This window comes from Sarcophilus harrisii, chromosome 2, assembly GCF_902635505.1.
Source record: "Sarcophilus harrisii chromosome 2, mSarHar1.11, whole genome shotgun sequence".
NCBI classification, from domain to species: Eukaryota; Metazoa; Chordata; class Mammalia; order Dasyuromorphia; family Dasyuridae; genus Sarcophilus; species Sarcophilus harrisii.
In genome coordinates this window covers 298,690,229-298,715,046 of record NC_045427.1, presented here as the reverse complement: position 1 = coordinate 298,715,046, position 24,818 = coordinate 298,690,229, and positions in this window count along the sequence as shown.

Genomic DNA, 24,818 nt, shown 5'->3' with positions numbered 1-24,818 from the left:
TGACTACTCTGAAGAATTTATGAAAAATCCCATCCATACTTAGAGAAGAAACTGATTGTATCTGAATACAGACTGAAGTATTTTCTCATTCATTCTCTCTCTCTCTCTCTCTCTCTCTCTCTCTCTCTCTCTCTCTCAGAAAAAGAAAAATCTCCATGAACTCAAGCAAAGTAAAATGTACTGTACACAAAGAGCGAGCAATGTTCTGGGATGACTAGCTGTAAATGACTTTGCTATTCTCAGTACCACAATCATCCATGACAATTCTGAAGGATTTATGAAAAATCCCATCCATACCTAGAGAAGAAACTGATTGTATCTGAATACAGACTGAAGCATTTTCTCATTCATTCTCTCTCTCTCTCTTTCTCTCTCTCTCTCTCTCTCTTTCTCTTTCTCTCTCAAAACTTAATTTTTCTTGAGGGTTTTTATTTTCATTAAATTGGGAGATTTTGGAGGCACCTAGGTGGCACAGTGGATAGAACACCAACCCTGAAGTCAGGAGGGCCTGCATTCAAATCTAGTCTCAGACACTTAAAACTTACTAGCTGTGTAACCCTGGGCAAGTCACTTAATTCCAATTGCCTCAGCAAAAAATAAAAAGATGGGAGATTTTTTTCACAGGGATTTTTATGCAAATGTTTTACATAACTTCATAACTGGTTTCTTAACTGTGGATGGGGATAAGAGAGAGAACCTAGAATTTAAATTAGAAACAAATGTAATTTTTTCAATGTAACTTGGAGAAATATTAAATAAACTCCCCCTAAAAACTAGAAAAAATATATATTTCTGCCTAATATTTCAGTGGATGCTAAGATTATAGATTTAAAACTAGGAAGTTATTTAAGAGGTCTAGTCCAATTCCCAATCCTCTCTGTTTACAAATGAGAAAATAGTCTGAGAATAGTTAGATGACCTGCTTAAGGTCACTGGAGTAAGAAAAGGAAGAGTCCTCTGACTTAAGCTCAAAAGAGAAAATACCTTAATGATTAATGTCTAAAAGTGGAATTATCTGTATCAAAACATAGTGACTTCCTTGCCACTGATGAAGACTGGAAATATCCCAGAGGAGTTTCTAACCTCTAAGTTCCATTCGAACTTTAAGTTTCTGAACATTTAATAGGAAGAGGGACTAAACCTATGGTTTCATTGATAGAGTCTTCGAATGTAAAATCCCTCTATGATGTAAGTCAGACCCTTCTCAGCAATTTTAAAGCCTTTGTCAAGAACACTGGGGAGTTAAGTGATTTGCCAAGAGTCACACAGTCAGTTTAATAGCAGAGGCTAAAATTGAATTTAAGTTTTCCTACCTATGAAGCTAACTCAGTATCCTAGACCATATTGCTACAAATGGTAATATGCTTTTAAATTCCCCTGATCTCTGGTTTTATTCATCTTTCTGCCTCCAGCACCTGCCCTACCCAACACAAATATAAGTCCTACTGGGTCAGGTTGACCCAGGCCAGTCTGGAAAAAGCTATTTGTTTGGGCTTGTGGTGCAGAGATCCACTGAGGTGTCCTCAACATATTCCAAAGGACCCTTCTCACTCCTCTAGTCTCTTTGTTATAGAAAATTATATTTATAAATATATAAAAATAGATATGCTTATCTTGCTACAAAAAGTCACCCCCAGATGTGGATGGAACATTGATTCCCATATGTTTAATAATGGACCATAATGTGAGTCAACCAGGAAAAAGGGGCCCTGCAGACTGATACTCTCAGCTGAGCAGGCTCTTCCTCTCAGCCCCGCCAGGCTAAACCTGAGGACAGTTAGCTGTTGTGTGGCAGCCAGGTGGACTGGACTCGAGGCAGAGGAGGCTGCCAGTTAGTTTTTCCATGCCCTAATCCCAATGTTGGCCTTCAATGAAAGGGTCAGAACCTTGAACTGGCGCCTGCCCTGAATCTGAAGCCAGACCAAGAGAAGGGGTGATGTGTAAGTTCAGGGGCCACTTCCCTCTCTGCCAAGGAATTGTTAACTTTCCATATCAGGTGCAACATCAAGGATGATTCTACCCTAGCCCAAGGATGAGCCACCATAATCACGTGGAGTGAAATGTAGCAAATATATGTATTGCACCAACTGAATCAATATCTGGGAGAAAAGGAGGGCAGCCAGGGATAGAAGGAGGCACTCTTGGCTGCTGAGGCCACCAGGAAGGCCAAAAGTAGCAATGAATCCAGAAGTCTCAGCCCCTGACACCCCAGAGCAAACAGAGCTTCAGTCTCCTGGGCTGCTAAACCTCTGGCCCATCCTCTCATAGTCTCCTTCACTATCCTAGGAGTCACACACAGAGTCACAATCTGAAATCTGAATTTCATGCAGGGATGTGTTTTAATTGGTTCTAGGGCATCACCTCAAAATCTGAAATCTCAGTTTTCCATTGTTAGATTCTGAAGGATGCTTCATTACACCACCAAAATAAAATAATGGCAGCATCTCTTTAAAAGACCTCAGAAGTATTTAGAAATATGACTATTCCAACTTTATGGAGAAGGAAATTGAGGATCAGTCAAGCTAAAAAGTCTTCCCCAAGGTCATGCTGTTAATAAGAGCCAGGGTTTTGATCAAAAGGGGAAGGGAGGGAAAGGGTCAAAGTTCTTAAACTAAAAAAAAAAAAAAAAAAAAAAAGAGAGAGAGAGGGAGAGGTCAAAGTTCTTACCTATATTGTACATATAAAGTCCATATTCAACTCCACTATCAAAAGATTTTTGCAAAAAAAAAAAAAAAGCCATTTTAGCCATTTCCATAATTTTTGAAGATATCCTCTTGTAGATGGGAAAGATAAGAATTTGATAGGCAAATCATAAAATAATGAGGAGTGGTAGCCATAAAATACAGAAAAAGAAATTAACAGAAATAACATGTGACATGATCACCAAGTGTGAGATATTTGTTTGGCTTCTTTCCCATTTCTTCAAATCATAGATACCTAGAAGTCACATATAATATCATAAAAACCAATCATTGCCATCTTACTTTAGAGCAGGCTGGACCAAGGATAATGAGTGTTTCTCTGGTGGGATAAAAAGCACAATTCAGCCAGTGCAATAAAAAATAAATAACCTTCTCCAAGGGGACTCAATAATGCAATGTATAATCAAAGAAATATACCCTTTATCCTTGCTTATTAATTCCATCAGTTGACCAGTTCTAAGAAATCTGACTTTCTCAAAAAGAAATGCCTTCAGATACCTTCAGACAAGAGTCCTCCCTCTAATCTTCTCTTTTTCTGTATGACTCACAATGATAAAAAAGTCACTATAAACTAATCTTCCCTGCCAGTCACATTTGACAGTGATATATTTCCTGGAGAAGGACAGGGGAATTTAATAAATAAGAACCCAGATGGGAAAGTAAACTGTCTCATTTGATTATATTAAAATAGTAAGCTGCTGTTCAGGAGTAAGGATCTAGTCAATATGGGAAAAAAGTGTTATTGTTGTTACTGTTCTAACACACAGTATGAAAGGAAAGAGAGTTGAGCTCAACATGTCCCAAACTAAACTTAATATCACACCACCACCATCCTTACCCACAAAATCTGCTTCTCAAATTGATTCTCAATTCTTACCTAGTCTTATTCATTGAATGAGTGTTACTTCAGACAAACTGAAACCTGAAGGAGACCTCAGTTTAAAAAGATCAAGATCCCTCACTGCATCCAGAGCCATCACCAATCTTTCTGACTTGTGTCTTACCATTGGACTTAGATGACTTGAGAGGAGAGATTAAGGCTGATGACTTTGCACAGTTCTGCCTCATTTAAATCCAATTTACTTGCAAGTCAAGATGTCAGACCTCCTGATATCATTGATCATCTTTGAGAATAAATGATAAATAACAATAGCAATCTTTCTATTGGTAGCAAAACTGTTTATTCTCTTATGTTCGCTGGCTTAAGCTAACATTTGATTCTGATCCCTCTTATTTTTAAATCAATTTTATTTATAACATTTGTTTTAATATTACCACTTCTCATTATATCCCTCTCCCATATAGTTAAGAGAGCCATCCCTATAACAATAAAAAAGAGCTGCAAAGATAGCTCAGCTAATCTAACCAACTAAATCTGACATTATATGCCATGTTCTACTCTTATAGTGGAGCAGCTAAGTGGCACACTGGATAGAGTACTGAACTTGAAGGCAGAGAGATTCCTACTTCTAAATTCAAATCTTGTCTCAGATATTTATTAGCTATGTCATCCTAAGGAGTCACTTAAACCTGTTTGCCTCAGTTTTCTCATCTGTAAAATAAACTGGGAGAAAAAAATGGCAAACCACTTCAATATTTCTGCCAAGAAAAAAACCCCAAGTGACTCAGACAATATTGAAATGACTAAACAACCACCTTCTTACAGCTCCTCATCTACGCAAAAGTGTGAGTGGACAGAGTGGTACTTTTTCACATCTTTTTTGGAAGACCCAAGCCTTCTTAATTCTCATCCAGCTGTACTACTCCAGGATTCCTCTAATTTTTCTGCTCTGTTCCTCTCCAAGGAGCTCATTATTGGATTAAAAATCTCATCTTCCCTGTAAAATCCCACCAGGTTTAGTATTCTACCTCATCACTATACTCTCCCCATCTGACTAAAGAGTAGAGCCATGAACTCTAAAAGTTTGAGCTTAGCTCAAACATCTCTTCATTTCTCATCTGACTACACTACTTTGAGCCATTTCTACCATGCCTCTTCATTGGGTATTTCATTTTCCTCTTTTCAATTTCCTTTTGTGTATTACCTTTCTCCATTAGACTGTAACCTTTATGAAGCCAGGGATTGTCTTTCCTTTTTTTTTCCCTTTGGTATTTGTATCCCCAGTACTTAGCACAGTATCTAGTAAGTAGGAGATATTTGATGTTTATTATAAATATGGTCGTATAGTTTTATAGCATTCACTTTTTTTTTCTTTTTCTTTTTTGCAAGGCAATTGAGGTTAAGTGACTTGCCCAGAGTCATAGAGCTAGGAAATGTTAAGTGCCTGAAGCCATACTTGAACTCAGATAATCTCCCTTTTCTCCCCAATCAAAGGTCCTCCACAATCAGGGTGCCACCCTTTCTGGTTTTACAGCCCTTAAATTCTCTCTATACATTCTATGCTTTATCTATACTATACTTCTCTTCATCCTATGAACACATGTAATACTTTCTTGTATTTCTGTCCTTGTGCATATTGCTCCCTATGCCTGGAATGTCATTCCTTTAAATTGATTTTTTTTTATTTTGTTTATTTTTAAAACACATTGCTTTATGGAGCATGTTGGGACAGAAAAACCAGTACAAAAAGGAAAAACCATGGGAAAGGGAAAAAAAAAATCAGAAGTGAACATAACATGTGTTGATTTACATTCAATCTCCATAGTTCTTTTCTAGATGCAGATAACATTTTCTATCCAAAATCTTTTGAGATTGCCTTGCATCATGGAATCACTAAGAAGAACTCAGTCTTTCATAAATGATAATTGCACATTCTTGCTGTTATTGTGTACAATGTATTCCTGGTTCTGCTTATTTCATTCAGCATCACTTCACATAAATGTCTCCAAGCCTTTCTAAAATCAGCTTGCTCAATGTTTTTATACAACAATAATATTCCATTACCTTCATATACCACAGCTCATTCAGCCATTCACCAATTGATGGACATCTACTCATCTTCCAGTGCTTTACTACCACAAAAAGAGCTGCTATAAACATGTTGGTACATGTGGGTCCTTTTCCCTTGTTTATGATTTCCTCGGGATACAGACTTAGTAATAGCACTGCTGGATCAAAAGTATGCTCGATTTTATAGCCCTCTGGGCATAATTTCAAATTGCTTTTCAGAACAGTTGAATTAGTTCACAATGCCACCAACAATGTATTAATATCCCAGTTTTTCCACATCCCTTCCAACATTTATCATTATCTTTTCCTGTCTTCCTAGTCAATCTGAAAGGTGTGAGGTAGTACCTCAGAGTTATTTTAATTTTCATTTCTCTAATCAATACTGATTTACAGAATTTTTTCAAATAACTATAAATGGCTTTAATTTCATCATGTGAAAATTGTTCATATCCTTTGATCATTTATCACTTGGAGGAAGACTTGTATTCTTAATAAATTTGACACAGTTCTTTATATATATTTAGATATGAGACCTTTATCAGAAACAGTATCTGTAAAATATTTTCCCCACTTTTTACTTCTGTTTTAATCTTGTTTCTGTTGGTTTTGTTTGTGCAAAAACTTTTTACTTTAATGTAATCAAAAGTTGTCCATTTTGCCTTTCATAATGTTCTCTAGTTTGTCTTTGGTCATAAATTCCTCCCTTTTCCAAAGGTCTGATAAATTATCCCTTGCATTCCTAATATATATATAGTGTTACCTTTTATGCACAAATCATGTACACATTACATTATTTTATTTTGGTATAGGATGTGAGATGTAGGTTTACGATGAGTTTCTGATATATTATTTTCCAGTTTTCCCAGCAATTTTTGTCAAATGGTGAATTTATATTCCAGAAGCTAGAGTTTGAGGTTTTTCAAATACTTGATTATTATAGGCATTGATTATGTCGTGTGTATCTAACCTATTTCACTGACACACCATTATTTCTTGCCAGTACCAATGGTTTTGATAATTGCTGCTTTATAATATAGTTTTAGATCTGGTACTACTAAGCCACCATGGGTTTTGTTTTTCATTAATTCCCTTGAAATTTCTGACTTTTTGTTGTTCCAGATGAATTTTTTTATGATTTTTTTCTAGTTCTAGCAAATATTTTTTGGCAGTTTGGTACAGCACTAAATAAGTAAACCAATTTAGGCAGAATTGTCATTTTTATGATCTTTATTATCTTAGCTCAGCTCAATGAGCAACTGATATTTTTCCAAATATTAAGATCTGACTTTGTGTGAGAAGTGTTTTGTAATTGTGTTTTTATAGTTCCTGGGTTTGTTGTGGCAGGTACACTCCCAAATACTTTATTTTGTCTACATTATTAAATGGAATTTCTCTTTGAATTACTTCCTGCTGGGCTTTGTCAGTAATATATAGAAATACTGATGATTTGTGTGGATTTATTTGATATGCTGCAACTTGCTAAGGTTGTTCATTGTTTTGAGCAGGTTTTTGGATGATTTTCTAGGATTCTCTAGGTATATCATCATATCTGCAAAGAGTGATAGTTGTATTTCCTCATTGCCTATCCTAATTGCTTTAATTTCTTATTCTCATTGCTAAAGCCAACATTTCAAGTACGATGTTAAATAATAGTGGTGATAATGGGCATCCTTGCTTCACCCCTGATCTTATTGGGAATGTATTCAGTTTCTTTCCATTACAAATAATGCTTATTGTTGGTTTCAGATAGATACTGCTTATTTTAAGGAAAGCTTCTTTTATCTCCATACTCTCTAGTGGTTTTAATAGGAATGGGTACTCTATTTTGTCAAGTTTTCTATATCTATCGAGATTATCATATGATTTCTGGTGATTTTATTATTGATATGGTCATGGTAATAGTTTTCCTGATATTGAACCAGCCTTGTATTCTGATATAAATCCCATTTGGTCATAATGTATTATCTTGCTGATAAATTGCTGTAAATTCTTTGCCAATATTTATGAATATCAATATTCATTAGGGAAATTGGTCTGTAATTTTTTTCTCTGTTTTAGCTCTTCCTGGTTTAGGCATCATTATTATATTTGTGTCATAGAAGAAATTTGGCAGAACTCCTCTAATTTTTTTTCAAAGAGTTTAAGTAGTATTGGAATTAATTATTTAAATGTTTGGTAAAATTCCCTTGTAAATCAATCTGTTCCTGGAGATTTTTCCTTTGGAAGTTCATTAATGGCTTAGTCAATTTCTTTTTTCTAAAATGCAATTAAGTCATTTATTTCCTCTTCTGTTAATATGGGAAATTTATATTTTTGTACATGTTCTTCCATTTCAGTTAGATTATCGGATTTGCTACCATACAGTTGGACAAAATAACTCCTAATTGTTGCTTTAATTTCTTTTTCATTGTAGTAACTTCATTTTTTTAAAATTTTTGATGCTTGTAATTTGGTTTTTCTTTCCGTTTTCTAATCAAATTAACCAAAGGTTTATCTATTTTGTTGGATTATTCATAAAACTAACTTAATTTTATTAGTTAACAGTTGTCTTACTTTCATTTCTTTTAATCTCTCCTTTAAGTTTCAGAATTTCTAATTTGATATTTAATTGGGGGGGTTATAATTTGTTCTTTTTCCAGCTTTTTTAGTTGTACGTCCAATTCATTGAACTCCTCTTTCTCTATTTTATTCATGTAACTATTTATAGATCCAAAATTTCTCCTAAGAACTGTTTTGGCTGCATCCCATTAGTTTTGCTATGTTGTCTCATTATTGTTATTCTCTTGGATGAAATTAAGGATTATCTGATTTGTTGTTTGACTTACTCAATTTTTAATTTAAGTTAATGCAAACCAATTTCCAATTGGGTTTTTAATCTATCTTTTCCAGACCCGTTATAGAATATAATTTCCATTATATTGTAGTCTGAAAGGGAAACATTTACTATGGCTGCCTTTCTGCATTTGATTGTGAAGTTTATATGTCCTAATACATGGTCCATTTTTGTGTTAGGTATCATGTACTATTGTGAAAAAAAAAATGTATTCCTTTCTGTCCCTATCCAGATTTCTCCAGAGGTCTATCATATCTAGGCTTTATAGGATTGTTATTACAATTATTATCTCCATAGTTTCTTTCTGATTTTGTGGTTAGATTTGTCTGATTCTGAGAGGGAAAGGTGAGGTTCCCCCGCTAATCTAGTTTTGTTATCTATTTCTTCCTGTAACTGGCTTAATATTTTCTCTAGGAATTTTTATGCTCTACTACTTGGTGCATATATATTTAATATTGTTACTTCATTATTTTCTGTACACTTCCACAAGACGTCCTTTCCTTCCCTTTTTTAGATTTTTACTATAGCTTTATCTAAGATCAGAATTCCTACCTCTGCTTTTTTTTTTTACTTCAGCTGAAGCAAAATAAATTCTCCTCCAGCCTTTTACCATTACTTTGTGTTTTTCCGTGTCAAATGTGATTCTTGTAAACAACCTACTGTAACATTTTTTAATCCACTCTATTTGCTTCCATTTTTATAGAGTTCATCCCATTCACACTTAAAGTTATGACTACCAGCTCTGCATTTCTCTCCATCCCATTTTCTCCCCTATATATATTTTTGCTCTCTTTCCACTCTGTCCTTAAGTTATTTAACTCACCTCACCCACTATCTTGTCTTCTATCACTCCCTCCCTTCTCATAGTAATGTTTTTTTAACTCACTCAACTCTCTATTTTATCTTTTCTATCATCCTTGCCCCCTTCCCTTACCTTTTTTTCTAGTGTTTCTACCTTTCCTTCTATCCTGCACTTCCTTTTCCTTTCTTCTTTCTCCTTCTACTTCTTTTTGGGGTTAGATAAATTTCTATGTTCAACTGAATGATTGTTATTCCATTTTTTCTTAGCCAAAACTGATTAGATCAAGCTTCAGACAATGCTTGTCCCCCTCCATTTTCCTTCTCAATTGTAGTAGATCTTTTACACTTCTTCATGTGATCTAATTTGTCCCATTATACTTACCCTGTCATTTTCTCTGAGTACAATCCTTTTTCCACCCTTTAATGTCTTTTTCTTTGATATCATCATATCAGAGTCCATTTACAACCACACCCTCAGTCCATGTGATGCTCCCTCTCCCCCAGTAATAGATACAGTTTTCAAGAGTTACAGATATCATTTCTTCATCTAGGGATGCAAACAGTTTAACCTTTAAATAATATATATCCCCACCCCCACCCCCCCCCGCCGTTTATGTTGCTATATTTCTCTTGAGTCTTGTTGTTTAGAAATTGTCTATTTAGTTCTGTTTTTTTTCAACAGAAATGATTCAAAATCTCTTACTTCACTGAAGCTCCATCTCCTTTCCTTCCCTCCTTAAAGAATGATATCCAGGCCATTTTTTGATCATGGCATTTAGAAAGACCAATGATATTAAAACTGTTTCTCCTGGATCTATTTTCCAAGTCAGCTGTTTTTCCAATGAGGTATTTCACATTTTCTTCCATTTTTTTCAGACTTTTTAGTTTGTTTGATTGATTAGTTTCAATTTGCCTCATTCTAATTTGTAATGTTTCAGTTAGTTTTGTATCTCTTCTTCCATTTGATTAATTTTATTTTTCAAGGTATTGTTTTCTTTGATGGATGATTTTCATATTTGGCCAATTATAGATTTTAAAGTATTGCTTTCCTTTTCCAAGCTGTTGATTCTCTCTTATATACCTATCATTTCTTTTCTCATTTTTTCTTCTACCTCTCTTATTTGACTCTTAAAGTCTTGTATGAGCACTTACAAGAAACTTCTTTGGGCTTAAGACCAATTCATATCACTCTTTGAGATTTCTTCTGTGGATATTTTGTCTTCATCTGAGTTGGTGTTTTGGTTTTTTCCTCTCACTATAGTAGCTCTCTATGTTCAAGGTTCTTTTCTGTTTCTTGCTACTTTTCTTTCCTTTTCTTTTGCTAAATATATATATATATATATATATATATATATATATGTTTTTTACTTTTATGGCCAAGATCTGTTCTTGGAGTAAAGGTAGCATTGTCTCAAGCTTTCTGTGAAGCTCTAAGCTTTGGCTTTGAGCACAGGAGCTCCATCTGTTTGTAGGAAGTAACTTTGCCTGTTCTATCCAGAATTTGCTTTCTGATCTGGAACTGGAAACTGCCCCACTGTTCTACTTCTCAACTGAGCCAGGATTGAGGATCTTAGGTTCTGATCTGCTATGATTAAGATCCTCTCACTGGATTTCTCAAACTCTCTCTGAGCCAGGTTGAACAATCTTTTCACCTCAGTGATAATGACCTTTCTTTTTTTTTTTTTTCAGTTTTTTCAGTCTGTCATGAGCTGGAGAGTGGTTTCATTTTGTCAGACTCTGTTCAGAGGCTTGGTTTCATGTGGTTTTTGTGTGAAAATGAGAATTTCTATGCTGAGTTTCTGATATTGAATGGAATTTCCACCTGTTCTTTAAATGCCATACTCATCAAGAAGCTTTTATTGATTTTCTCAGGTCATTAATGTCCTTCCTTCTCAAACCTTGTGAAGCACTTTTTTATCATCTCTCTAATTCAATTACTTGTTGTTGTGTGATATGTTTATCATGTCTCAAACTCCAGTAGGGCAGAGAACTTGTCTTACCTAAATCTTCCTTTTCCCCCAATGCTATCATATCTGCCCTCAACAAGCATTTTGTCAAAATATTGAATGACAATGAAGAAGTCAAGCAAGTACAATGACAGGCAAAAGGCAAACAGACTACCTAATGTGATCTTTTGATCATTGTTTGAAGAAAGAACTTTCAAGTTTAAGAAATGACAGTCCTACTTTTCTCTGTCCTGGTCAGATCATCCTTGGGACATTGTTCAATTTTGAACATTAATAAACTTGAGAATGGCCTTTGGAAGGCATGCATTATGGTAAAGGTTCTTGAGTACATACTATGCAAGGATCAGTTGAACAAAGTGGCCATGTTTAGTCTGAAGAAGACAAAATTCAAGGAGAGCATAATAAGTGTCATAAACTACTTATAAGGATATTATGTGAAGGACTCAATTTTGTTTTCCTCTTGGTCTCAGGAGGCAGATCAAGAGCAATATGTGGAAGCTGCAAAAAATGGCAAATTTAAGAGACATACATACATACATGCATGTATGCATATGTATGTTTATATGTGGGCAGGAAAAAGGCAGAATAAAGAAAATTCTGGGTCTGGAGTCAGGAAGACCAGAATTCAAATCTGACTTACTAGCTATGTGACCCTAAGCAAGTTGCTTCACTATGTTTGCCTTACCTTCATCTATAAAAGAAGCTGCAAAAACTACTACAGTATCTTTGCCAAGAAAATCCCAAAAGAGATCACAGAGTCAGAAATGACTGAAAACAACTGAATAACAACAGTATATGGATGTATAGGTGGTATATAAAACACTTCCCAGAAATTAGAACTATCCAAAAATGAGATGAGCTACCTCATGAAGTAGTGGTTTCTATCTCACCATGTATGTGGTGGAAGATTCTGGGTATGAACTGGACTATAGGGTTGTTGAGCTACCTTACAATTAAGAGATTCTGTGATTCCATGAAAAATTTCAGGCTCAGGAAGCTAGATGGTACAATGGAAAGAGTACCAGCACTGAAGTAAAGAGGACCTGAGTTCAAATCTGACCTCAGACACTTCACAATTCCTAGCTGTGTGACCTTAGGCAATTTACTTAATCCCAATTGACTCAGCAAAAAAAGAAAAGAAAAATTTCAGGCTCAGATTTTTAAATTGGACTGTTTAAAATTAATAAAGGCATGAATTTGGGGGAAATAAATATGTAATCCAATTCAATAAACATCTATTAAGATCCTTCTGTGTTAGACGCTGTGCCAAGCACTGAGGATCCAATTAATTAAAAAAAAAAAAAAAATCTCTGCTCTCAAGGAGTTTACATTCTAATAGGAAAAAGAATACACAAAAGGAGGTAGGAGAGCATAATGGGAGGATACTAGGAGTTACTTGGTATAGAAGCATCTTGTTCCATGGAACTGAAACAGTAAATTATAGCACAATACAATAAATTTATATGTCATTAATTCAATAGGCTAAGCTAAAGAGACTAAAATTGGTTTAAAAATATTAATAGGGACAAAAACATCCCTAGAAGTATTCATCATTGATATGTACAGCATATTATATATCCTGTACATATTACATACGCACAATATAAAAACATCAACTATTATTAGCATGATAATGATTTGCATATATATGCCATAGATGCTTAGGACTTGGGGTTAACAGATGTTAGCTGTATATCAAACAGGGTTCTCTACTGACAGGCTTTGTGGCCTGAGAAATGTACTATCCTTTCATTAGCTAAATTTTAAAAAACTAATTTCTGTCTCTCTACTTCATAAGAATTTGTGGAAACAAATGAAGTGGGCTAGAAAGGGAAAGGATTCAGAACTTTATATTCATTTTCTATATATATATACACAGCATGTTTCAAAAACCTTAATGTAGTTTTTAGTTTTTCTGCCTTAATTAACTTTGAAGCTTTAATAGCTTAAAACTGCACTTATACTTTTGGAGTATGCTGTATTTTTTTTTTTTTTGCTTGTTGTCTCCTCTATCAAAATATAAGCTCTTTGAGGTCATGGATTGATTCGTTTTTGTATTTTTATCGTATATACCTAATACATTCATTGACCTACAGCAGGAATGTTTTAAAAAATGTTGCTTTGGTTAGGGGCTTTGTTTTGTTTTGTTTGCTGACTTAATAGTTTTGGAAACAGAAAAGTTGAGTCAGGCCACTTCATATGAGAAAAGAGTAAGGAGGAGATTGTGGAAAAGTGATGAGATAGGTAATAGGAGGGAAAGGGGAAGGAGCTGATGTGGATTTTTTTTCTGTAAAATATGAAGCAATGAGAGATTAGGGAAAGGATTTTTAGGAAGTTTGAGGAGGTATGAAAAGGTTTTGAAGAACCTCTGTACGTAGGAAAATAATAAAGGGAAGTAGAGCTGGATTGTCTATCAGAAGTGAGTTTGCAGTTGAGGATGTAATATAAATTGGTAGCAGATCCAGTCAGTACAATTGTGTGCATTTCTTCATCAAGTTCAGCAGCACTTATATAGGAACAGAGATGGAGGATAGGAAAAGAGAACTAAGACTGGGGGTTGGCAGAGCACAGTTAGTAATATAATCAAAGTGCTACAGACTCAAGAAGAGTATAGCTTTAGAGTTGAACTGGTTCACCAATGATTCAAAATGAGAAAAGAGAAGAAAATAACTAATGCAGGGGGTGGTTATGATCTCAAAGAAATATGAGGGGTTGAAGAATTGGAAATTGAAGAATTGGTATTGGAAAGCAGAGAGAAAGATGGAAAACCAATGGTCAGAAAAAGGGATTTCAAAATTCTGGAACATGAAGGTGACACATTTATGGAAATCAGCAAATGCTACAAATCAGAGCTGGAATTTTTGTTTGATTGTCTGTTCTTAAAAAAGGGATAGAGAAAATATTAATAATACAGATTAAACTAAAAAGCATGCCATGATACATTTCTTTTAGAATCAATTATTAAACATTTACTAGCATTTACATTTAGTTTAAAATATGATCTATAGGAAATTTTAATTAGTTGAATCAATCATTTCAGTCAATCAGTAAACATTCAGTATTATGTTTCATATACTGTGCTAAGTACTGGGGATAAAAATCTAGAGAAATATAGAATATTGACAGATAAAAACAGAATACATGGAAAATAAATACAAAGTGAAAATTCATACCACAGTCACCTCAACTTACACCCTCCACTGTAACAAAGAATAAAATATTTTTAGTAAAACTAGACAACCCAGCAGCCACAAATAACAATGTACAAAGCATATCTCATCTGTTATCCCTATCTGTTTGACAGTAATATCTGTTTCCTTATCATTTCTCTAGGACTGAGATTGCTCCTTATAATTCATCTGAATTAGCCTACTTTTTAGTGTTGTTTCATCTTACATTATTGTGCTTATTGTGTGCAATATTTTCTTCCTCTTCCTTTAATATATATCACTTTGTGATTATGTGAACTAGTTGTTCCAAGGGAAAGCAGGCATCATGGTATACTTGAAGATCAGGTACAGTATTAACTTCTTATGACAGGCTTATTTTATTTTTATTTTTTGTCTAGTCTACAAAAAAGCATATTGTCAGTTAATCAGCTAGAGAGCTCAATATATAATGCCAATAGGTAATGTTATCCCCAAGTCACCACCATCATCCTAGTACATTTTCCAAAGAGTCTTTCTAGTGTACATGCTGGGGCTTTCTCAAAAGGTTTGGTATCCTTCTGCTTAGCAGATGCTGCTCACCTTCAGTGACATTGGCTCCAATTCATCATTGACATGGGGTGGGGGAGAGGAAGAAAAGTTTGTGTGTGTGTGTGTGTGTGTGTGTGTGTGTGTGTGTGTGTGTAGGGGAAGAAAGAGACAGAGACAGAGAAAACATGAAAATTAATGAGAATGGAATATCACTTTGAAAGATAAATTTTTGGAAATATTGATTTTGTTTGACCCAGACCTATACCTAAAAATCTCTTGCTCTTGACTAACCAATTGCATTTGTAATTCAGATAATTTATTTTAGTGACCTTATGATTTATTAAAAATCAGCAAAGTGAATAATCATAATTGAGCTGTTCTATAACAAAATGGCAAAAAAAAAAAAAAATGCTTCGCTAAATTCTCTCTCTCCCCACCTTTCTTATTTTCACCCCAGTCTATATGAGAAAAGAACTGGGGAGGAGCTGGGAAACAGGAAAAAGCATTAATTGCAAATAGAGCATACAAAGAAAAAGAGTAGGAGTATTGAGATCAGCCTAAATCTGGAAGATTTCACCAGTCGCAGAGATTTATAGTAATCACCAATTTCATCTTTCCCAAAACACTAATCCAATATGGCAACACTAATCTGTTTTGCCACCAGAATGCTATATTTCTATCTCTAATTCAAGTCATGTATCCCTATCAGGGACCTATTCAGCTGACCAACAATGACAGATGCTACCAGCAAGTATGTGTTAGTTACCCAATACACTGAAATGAAAATTTTCTTATCTCTTGGATCTTTACTTCCAGTCACTGAGAAGTTTACTTCCAGTCACATGACTGGAATAAAAAACTAGAAATTTCTTCAATATTAAAAGAGAAAAAGTTTGATAATTTGAAAAAAAAATGTACAGCTGCATATATTTCTCTCATTGTCTCACTGGATTGTTTTCCTCTGTCAGTTTTCCAATAAGAATACATTTTACTTCTTCATACAAGTTTCCCCCATGTTTCCCTGGATTCTTCGTCTTCATTATTTCTTATGACACAGCCTTCCATTTCAGTCTTATACCATAATTTATTCATCCATTTTCAATAAATAGACATTCATTTTGTTTTTAGTTTTGTTGCTGTTGTCATCATCATTGTTACCATGAGTTCTATCAAACTGGCAAATCAAATGCATTCTTAGTTGCAGTTGTTCAATAGAATGGCAGAGTCCAATCTATCAATTCTTAAGTCCTTATACCAATTAACAATTCAGTTCTATATAACAATTCAATTCATTCAACATTTAATAATATAATTCAACAACTATATTCAGTACCTACTTGTGTGCCAAAGATATAAAATCAGAATGAAAAATCTTTCATCAAGGTGCTTAAATTCTACTGGGAATACATCATATAGACACATAAGTAACTATGAGCTTTAGTAGTGTTATACGTCAGAAAGCCCTAATAACTAGGGAGATAAAGAACAGTTACCCATAGGATATTGTCCCTTAGCTGAACCTTAAGGGAAGGTGTTCTAAAAGTTGGAGATGATAAAAGAGAGTATTCCAAATATGCTTTGGACAGTTATTGAAAAGGCATGTAGGTGGAGGTTGGAATGTTAAGTTCAGAGAATAGCTGAGTTGGCTGGAATGGAGAGTGTATGAAAGAAAATAATATGAAATAAGTCTGGAAATGTAGGTCAAAGCCAAATTTTGAAAGATTCTAAATGCTATTCTTATCTGAGAAGCAAAAGGGAAAGATTGAGGATTCCTAAGCAGGGGAATTGCATAGTCAGATGTATTTTAGGAAGATTATTTTGTCAGTTGTGTGGAGGATGGGTCAGAGAGGGAAGAGACTAGAAAAAGGGAGGCCAATTAGGAAGTTACTGCTTATATAGTAGCCCAGGTAAAAGGGGATGATTGCATAAACTCATATAAGTATAAAAAAAAGGAAGTATATGAGTGATGTGAAGTTAGAATTAACTGAACTTAGTTGCGAGGACATAGAAACTAATGAAGATTAAATATTACTTTGAGACTGTGAATCTGAAGGACTAGAAGGCTGATGGGGCACTAAGCAGAAATAGAGATGGTTAGAAGGGGAGGGTTTAGGAAGAATAAGGATAGGAGAAGAAGGTAGATAATGAATTCTGTTTAGGGAATATCAAGTTAAAAATATCTATGCAACATTTAGGTGGAAAAATACAATAGACAGTATACGATTCAAGATTAAAGCTGAAATTGATTCAAGTTAGCATATAACTCTGGGAGTTTTCCACATATCTGTATTCATTGGACCTTTAGAAGCAGATAAAAATCATTGAGACAGAGGACAAAGAAGAATTTTTAAAAACAAAGACCAGAGAGACACCCATCTTTGAGAGGACTGGACAGAATGATAATCCAGCAAAGGAGACTGAAAGGAATAGTCAGGAAATGAAAAAGAGAAACAAGAAAGAGGAATTGTCACAAAAGATGGAGTATCTAGCTTGAGGAGGTATCGACAAGATGAAACCAAGAAATGGTAAAGACTGAGAAAAGAGCCTTATTTCAATTCAACTTTTGAGTAATTATTGGCTATCTTAAAGTAGTTTCTATTTTAAAGGGCTGCTATGTGTGCTATAAATCACTGTGTTAGTTGTTTGGGGAATGCAAAGATAGCACACAGTCCCTTCTTTTAAGAAAATTACATCCCAACAGGAAGGACATGTCTACCTCCATATATTTTGCATTGGCTCCTCTATCCCATGGCTATAACATATTACTTCCTCATCTTTTTCTCTTAAAATCTTTTTCTTCCTTTACATCCTAGTGCAACCTCATCAATGATGCCCTCTCAAACTATCCCTTTTCCCTCCACATTGAAGGATGTTACAGCAAAAAAGTAAATAACCAAAAACACGTGGAGAGGTCATTTTTGGAGAAGAGAGGATAATGGGAAAGATATTATTGGAGGAAATGATATGTAAAACATGGACTTGAAGGAAGAGAATGATTTCAAAATGAAAAATGAAGAGGCTACATGTCATAGGCATGGAAGATGCAGCAGAAATGCATGAGAATGAGACAAGTTTGGAGAACTTCATGGTTTATCTGAAACATAGAGTGGGTGAAAAAGAGTAATGTGAAATAAAACTAGAAATATAAAAGAATCAGATTTCAGGTGATCTTTAAAAATCTCTCTGTTATTGCAGATTTTAGGGGAAGTGAAAGAGATGATTAGTCTAGCATCACATATAACCAGGTTGCTTCCTTAAAGGAGCAACTGCTGCCCTTGGAATGCTGCTCTCAAAAACTTCTAAGCAATTATGAAAGCCAGTTTAGCATCAGAGAAACAAATTTTGTAGTTACAGCCATGAAGCAGAAGCCTCTACACTGATAAATTTCACTTGCTTGAATTCTCTATTTTATGAGAGAAATGAACCAAGATCACTGAGCTATCTAGAACAGAACAGTACTTTCCCTGTAACCTATAAACCCAAAGAACAGGAATTCAGAAATAATCTTGCCAGCTGGTAGAGAATAGTAGCCTCCTTGTAGCCTATAAACCTAGAGAATGAGAATTCAGAAACAATTTGTGTCACTAACCTGGCATGACCCCAAATCAGTTGTATAAACTTAATCTTCTTGATGGTCAGTTGGGATAACAGTAGAAATCTATTTTGTAGGGTTGTTGTAGAGTTTTTAAAATAAAGCAATCAAATAGAGAATTAAATCTTTGTTAAAGGGAATCCCCTTTAAGTAGATCCACAGAAAGAATGAGGGTGAATAGTAGCATCTTAATAGTGCTTCTAGATTTGGATGCAATTTTAACTAGGGCAGTCATGGCCTGGACTAGAAACAGGATAGTAATTGCTCTCCTGACCTCAAAGCAACTCTAAAGACCTGCCCTAGGACTCCTACAGCTCCATAATAATAGTATACTAGAGCTGGAAGGGACTTTAGAAAATGTCTAGTATAATCCCCTCATCTAATAAAGAAGGAAACTAAGATCATACATATAATTGGATTCAAGATGTGACCAGAATCCATGTCTGTGATGTAACAACATACCCTCTCTCTCTCCTCTCCACCCCTTTTTCCAACCTTACGGTCACTCCCATTAGTAAAATGTAAAGTTCTTAAAGGAAAGGACTATCTTGCTGTTGTCTTTAAATTCCTAGCAAAAAATAATTACCTAGTAGTTACTAGAACAATAATTAAATTAGCACAAAACCAAGGGTAAAGAACTTAAAGCTCGACCAAATATAGCTCCATCTTTATCTAAATACAAATCTGTATGTGATCAAGTAATCTAATTCAGCACAAAAAAGTGATCCAATGATATCTATTGCAATATCAATTACACAAGACATTTATCTTCATAAAACTGAACACAAATTTGCTTGATCTCTTAATTACTAAATTCAATGACCTACTTTATCCTTCTTAAATTTCTGCAACATTTGATGTTGCGGGTCATCCTTTCCTCTTAGTTTTCATGATATTTCATGGCATTTTCATGATTTCACTATATCTTCATCTGCACCCTGCTTCCTGAATTGTTCCTCAGGCTCTTTTGCTTAATTGTTATTTATATTCCAATCCCTACCCATAGGTATACTCCCAATATTCTGTGTTGGGTCCTTTCCACTTTTTCTTAACCATTATATCAGATCCCATAGATTATCTTTGTCCTGACTATACCCAGATTAATGGATTATATATTAGTATTACTTCTGAGTTCCAATTTTGTATCTCTTAACTGCCAACTAGATGTTTCAAATTGAGTGTCTTATTGTCACAAAAAACTGAATATGTCCAAAACAAAACTTATTATCTTTCTCCTATTTCTATTGTGCATTTCCCTCTTTCCTTCAAGGGAAGGATCTTATGTCATGAAGTTTCACAACCATTAAGTCATCTTCAATACTTTGATCTCCTTCATTCCCATATGCACCATGCCTAATAAAGTGTTGGATACATGAGGGTGCTCCATGAATATAGTTGATTTATTAACTGAGCCCAACATGAAATACGTGATCATAAACCAAGTGGCCAGAAATCTGAAAGGATAATACATGAAAAGGGGAAAAGAGTCTTTTATGAAAGAATGGGATTCATGAAGTGAAATTGCTTTGGGGAGATATGGCCTAAACATCAAAAAAAAAAAAAATTCTGATGGTGAAATCTGTTACACTCTGAACATCCCCTAAAGAAAGCAGTGAGGTTTATTTCCTTACAACACATGGGTAGTAGTCTGCCCCTGAATGACACTGGAAATGTAATCACAAGGAATACTGTACTCCCTTCCTGACCCCAGTAAGTGGAGAAGCTGACCTCGTTTGGTCTTTTCTGTATCAAATTTCAATGATTCAATGAGCCCAGGCATTGAAAAGAAATGTAGTCTGTCTGAATTGCAGTGTCCTGCCTCACAGCTCCAAACCCAACTTCCAAGTCACCCGGCAGCTCAAATTCCTGCCCTTCTGACTTTTCCTTGTCAGTATTTGGTAATGTAATGAAGTGCAGCCTCTTTGTATGGGAGGCCTCTGGCTTCTGCTCCATTTCACTAAAGTTTGCTCGACTAACTTTTGACAGCTCATGGGTTAGTCCACATCTTACTCTCTATATTAAACCACAAACTAAATTAGCATCTGAAGAGGTTCTGCTGGGCTTTTTATGGGAGTGAAAAAAAAAAGAAATAATAAACAACACACCAATATAAGAGAATCAGAAGTTATATGTATGGTAAGAGAACTTCATGCTTCACTCAGTCGATTCTAACTTCCCTTACTTCTAACTACTTCCTAGTAGGAAAGCTACAATGAGCATGGGGTGAACAGAGCTTTGTCCTAGGGCATAAATATCTGGGGGAGTGAAATTCTGACTCAAACCCTACTTTCTCCCTGCAGGGATTTTATCACAATCCCTGTTTTACCTTACCTTTGTATTATACCTTATTGTTTTCCAGAGGTCTGGGAGCAATTGTCCCTCCGGGATCTTGGATACAATAATACCAGGGTATAACAAATACAAAAAAAGACAAAAGAAATAGAAGTACCATAAGTTCCAGAACACATGGCAACTGGATAGGAGAATACAACAACAAAGTCATTAATGAAAAGACTGTGAGAGCATGTTTTTGAACCTTTTTTTATGTACACGTAGTTCTAGCTTGGTATCTCCTATATTCAAAAGATCCTCAATCAATCAGACTCTTCGTCACTCGATTTACATTGCCATCACCTCAGTCACTCAGGCCACACTCATGGCCTGAAGGTCAAGTATTGAATTAGAACCAGGTAGGGACCATTATGCATGCTCTAAAGTGGAAAAATTGACCCCTCCACCACACATGACTAGAAATAATCCTACCCAACGTTTTCATGACAGCTGAGCGTGTCCTAAGAGCTAAGGAGTGCCAAATAAGTACTGTAGTAGTTTCTTGCAAAGGGAAACTAACTTGTCTGAGAGATATTAAAGATCTCTTCTTGAAATGTATAAGTGACATGCATATACATAGAGTTTAGTTATCTGTATACATGTTATATCATCCAGTAGAATATAAACTCTTAGACAGTGATTTTATATATATAGCACTTATTAGATTGTCTCACTCAAAATAGGTGCTTTAATAATTATCTATTGAATGGAATGGAATCAAATTGATTAATTTTACAATTTGATAAATACTTGAACTTAGATTTCTAATGTCTTACCTGATTTGTAATTATGTTTGAGAACAAAAGAACAAACAAGAGAAAGCATGCTAAAAACAGCACTTGCTGTGGCATTTCTTTTTAATTGGCTTATGGCAGTTGGCAAAGTAGTTTGGGTGGAAAGTTCTGTTTGAGAGTTTATTATTATAACTTTGCATACTATTTACAAATGTCCTTTTCAATTAAAATCATCTTGTAAAATTTGGGAATTTGATACCCACTAATTTGAAATTGTGACTGTCTCTGTGTTCTCTGCACTACTTCACACTTACCACTAATTACAGTCATAATAAGGAAAGGCTGCCAGTCTTAGTGGTTATAGCCCATAATGGAGAATAGAAGACTGCATTCCTATTCTTAGAATCCTCTACAGTTTGACCAAATGATTTCCCTTATGCCTCAGTTTCTTAACCTTTAAAAATGCTGTTCTGTATTCCCTACACTTACTAGTTTTTAAGGGATATTGAGGATGAATGAGAAAATACATAAATATAATGAATGCTACTAAACCAGACTGATTATAAATGAGGGGCATTAACAAAATATTGCTACACTGTTGTATAAATATGTGGAAAATTCCCAATACTCTCTTCACCAAAGCACAAATAGTACATTTTAAATAAAATCACATAAAAAATAAATGGCTATGCTCAGAAAGTACTAGTAGGATAAAGAAGGAGAATAGTTCCACAACAGGGTTGTTAGATGGTTCAGTGGATAGATTGTTGGCCTTGGAATCAGGAGGATCAAATCTAACCTTAGAGACTTGCTTGTTGTGTGACCTTGGGCAGGTCACTGTTTACCTCAGTTTCCTTATCTGCAAAATGAACTGCCAAGAAAACTTCAAGTAAGGTTCTAAAGACTTGGATGTAACTGAACTACAAAAAAGCTTGATAATGGGAGTTTCTCCTCTGAGCCATAATGTTTTTCATCAGGGAGAGCTCTGTGGCTAAGATCTTTGGTACTAGGAATACCTTCTATAGAGTGATGAAGCAGGACTGATCTTTACTGACTGTTGACTCTTCTCTAATGCAACTTGGGTTTTTGGACCAGACCTGTTATTTTATGACTAAAGGTAGCACCCAGTGAACGACTTTTTCTTCAAATTTAAATAGCTACCTTATGTACAATTTCCAATTTTTGAGAGTTGCCTGGGGAGCACAGTGCCTGGTACATAGTATGTAGATACTTTTTTAAAAATGCTTATTCACTCAATCTGACTGAATGTGACTTTCTTTCTTCATAGCCAGATTGCTATCACCTATATCATGCTGCCTCTCATACAGATTGCTTATTTGGGATGTGGGATTGGAGGGGACAAAAACACCACTGTCACCCTTGCCCCACATCGCTCTGAACAGACTCCTGACCCTAGTGCACAGCTCAGCTTTGAGTCTCAAGCCAAGGTTTTGTGTGTGTGTGTGTGTGTGTGTGTGTGTGTGTGTATGTGTGTGTGTGTGTGTGTTTTAGGTGAGGCTGCAAAGAGCAGCTCCATCAGCTTTCCGTTTTAATCATCTTGGTAAAGTATCACCTGGACCTTCACCTTTCCCGGCCCCTTGCAAAACGTCCTTACTACCACAGGGAGCAGGGGGAGCAGACTCCATAGCAACAGGGGACATTCAAAACAAACAGCAGAGCAGAGATGGTGAAAATTTACATATTCACTCCCTGTTCTCCTTCCACAGCTGTGTGCTTTCCTGAGCACAGAGGTGAGATCAGCCAATTTCTCTCCCTTTCCCCTCTCTTCCAAATGAATCCATCCCAGATTGGAAGCTGATTTTAGACTTCTCAGAGGAAAATGTTAATAAGCTAAGAGTCACCTTTTCCTTTTTCAAATTGTATTTGAAATTGTATTCTCCTCCCTCCCCCTCAGCCACACCCTCAGTCAGGCATCCTATCTAAGGTTTCGATTCTAGAGGTAAATAATGTGTAACTCATGTCAGCATAGGTTGGAAGGGAAAGGAATGGAACAGATACTGAATCAACTCCCCATTCTAAGGTCATCTAAGGACACTTCAGGACAACCTGCTCCTTCCCCTCACATACAGTCACATTCCACCCCTCCCCCTGAATCCGGAGGAAGGACAGGGTTGGATCATTACTAGCAAAGCACACAGAACGGATGGGAATCAAGCCAAAATCAGAGGAGTAAAGTCTTCCGAGTTCACAAAGAAGACTCTGGACTGAAGGAGAGGGGAGTAAGTGAACATGAGTTTTCAGGACAAGAAATGAAGGCCACAAATTGAATAAGTCAAAAGTGATAAAGGAGACTGGACCAAAAATGAAAATTAGAGAGAAGAAGAAATATCAGCCTAAGTTAGACTCTTTTTGATCCCCCTATACCCCCACACCCCTACACACACACACACACAGTTAATAAAATAACTGTTTGCATTAGGGTTTTGGCAGGGATCTACTAAGTGAAGACTCAAAGGCACCTGAACAAAGGAACAAGTAGTTTCAAATATTATCAGAGATGACAAGGAAAGCTCCTGAAAAAGGCAGAAAAGCCAAATACAGATAAAGCCTAGTTTGGGATCTCTTAGCAGAAATAGCAGAATGAATAAGTATGGCCAAGAGGCATTTTGCCATGGCAGTTAGCCTTGAGAGTTAGCCGCAGAATTAGTAAAAGAAGTAAAATGGAACTGAGAATCTTCAATCCAAAATGTATAGAGGATGAGAGAGATATTCCAATGGTTTTCTGAGATTATACTATATTTCTGTGCCTGCCAATTACTAAGTAATAGCTATATGTAGTCACTTCTGCTTTAAGAGAAGATGATAGGCTAGGAACCTCTTTTTCCCTCCAATTTATCAAGGAGAATTAAGTTCCTTGAAGGAATTAACAGAGTTCCTATATTCTTAGACAGAAAGTGGTTCCAGATCAGGAGAGTGGTCATCCATTACTTATCAGAGGAGGAAGAAAAGATAGCTGGGAAATCCCTACTAAGGAGAAGACAGCAGCATGGTTACAAGTTACCCTGGCAAGAAGAGTTAAGAAGTCTGTGCATACCATAGCATATGTATCTAGAATATGTAGATAGATAGGATAGGATAGGATAGGATAGTAGAGTTTACTAATATTTATCTAGTATGACTGCTACCCATTTTTGATGATTCATTAAAGATATCACCAGAAGGAAATTAGTAGTGCTTTGGGATTAGGAAGACCTGGGTAAAAATACTGAACACATAGTCAAAAAATAT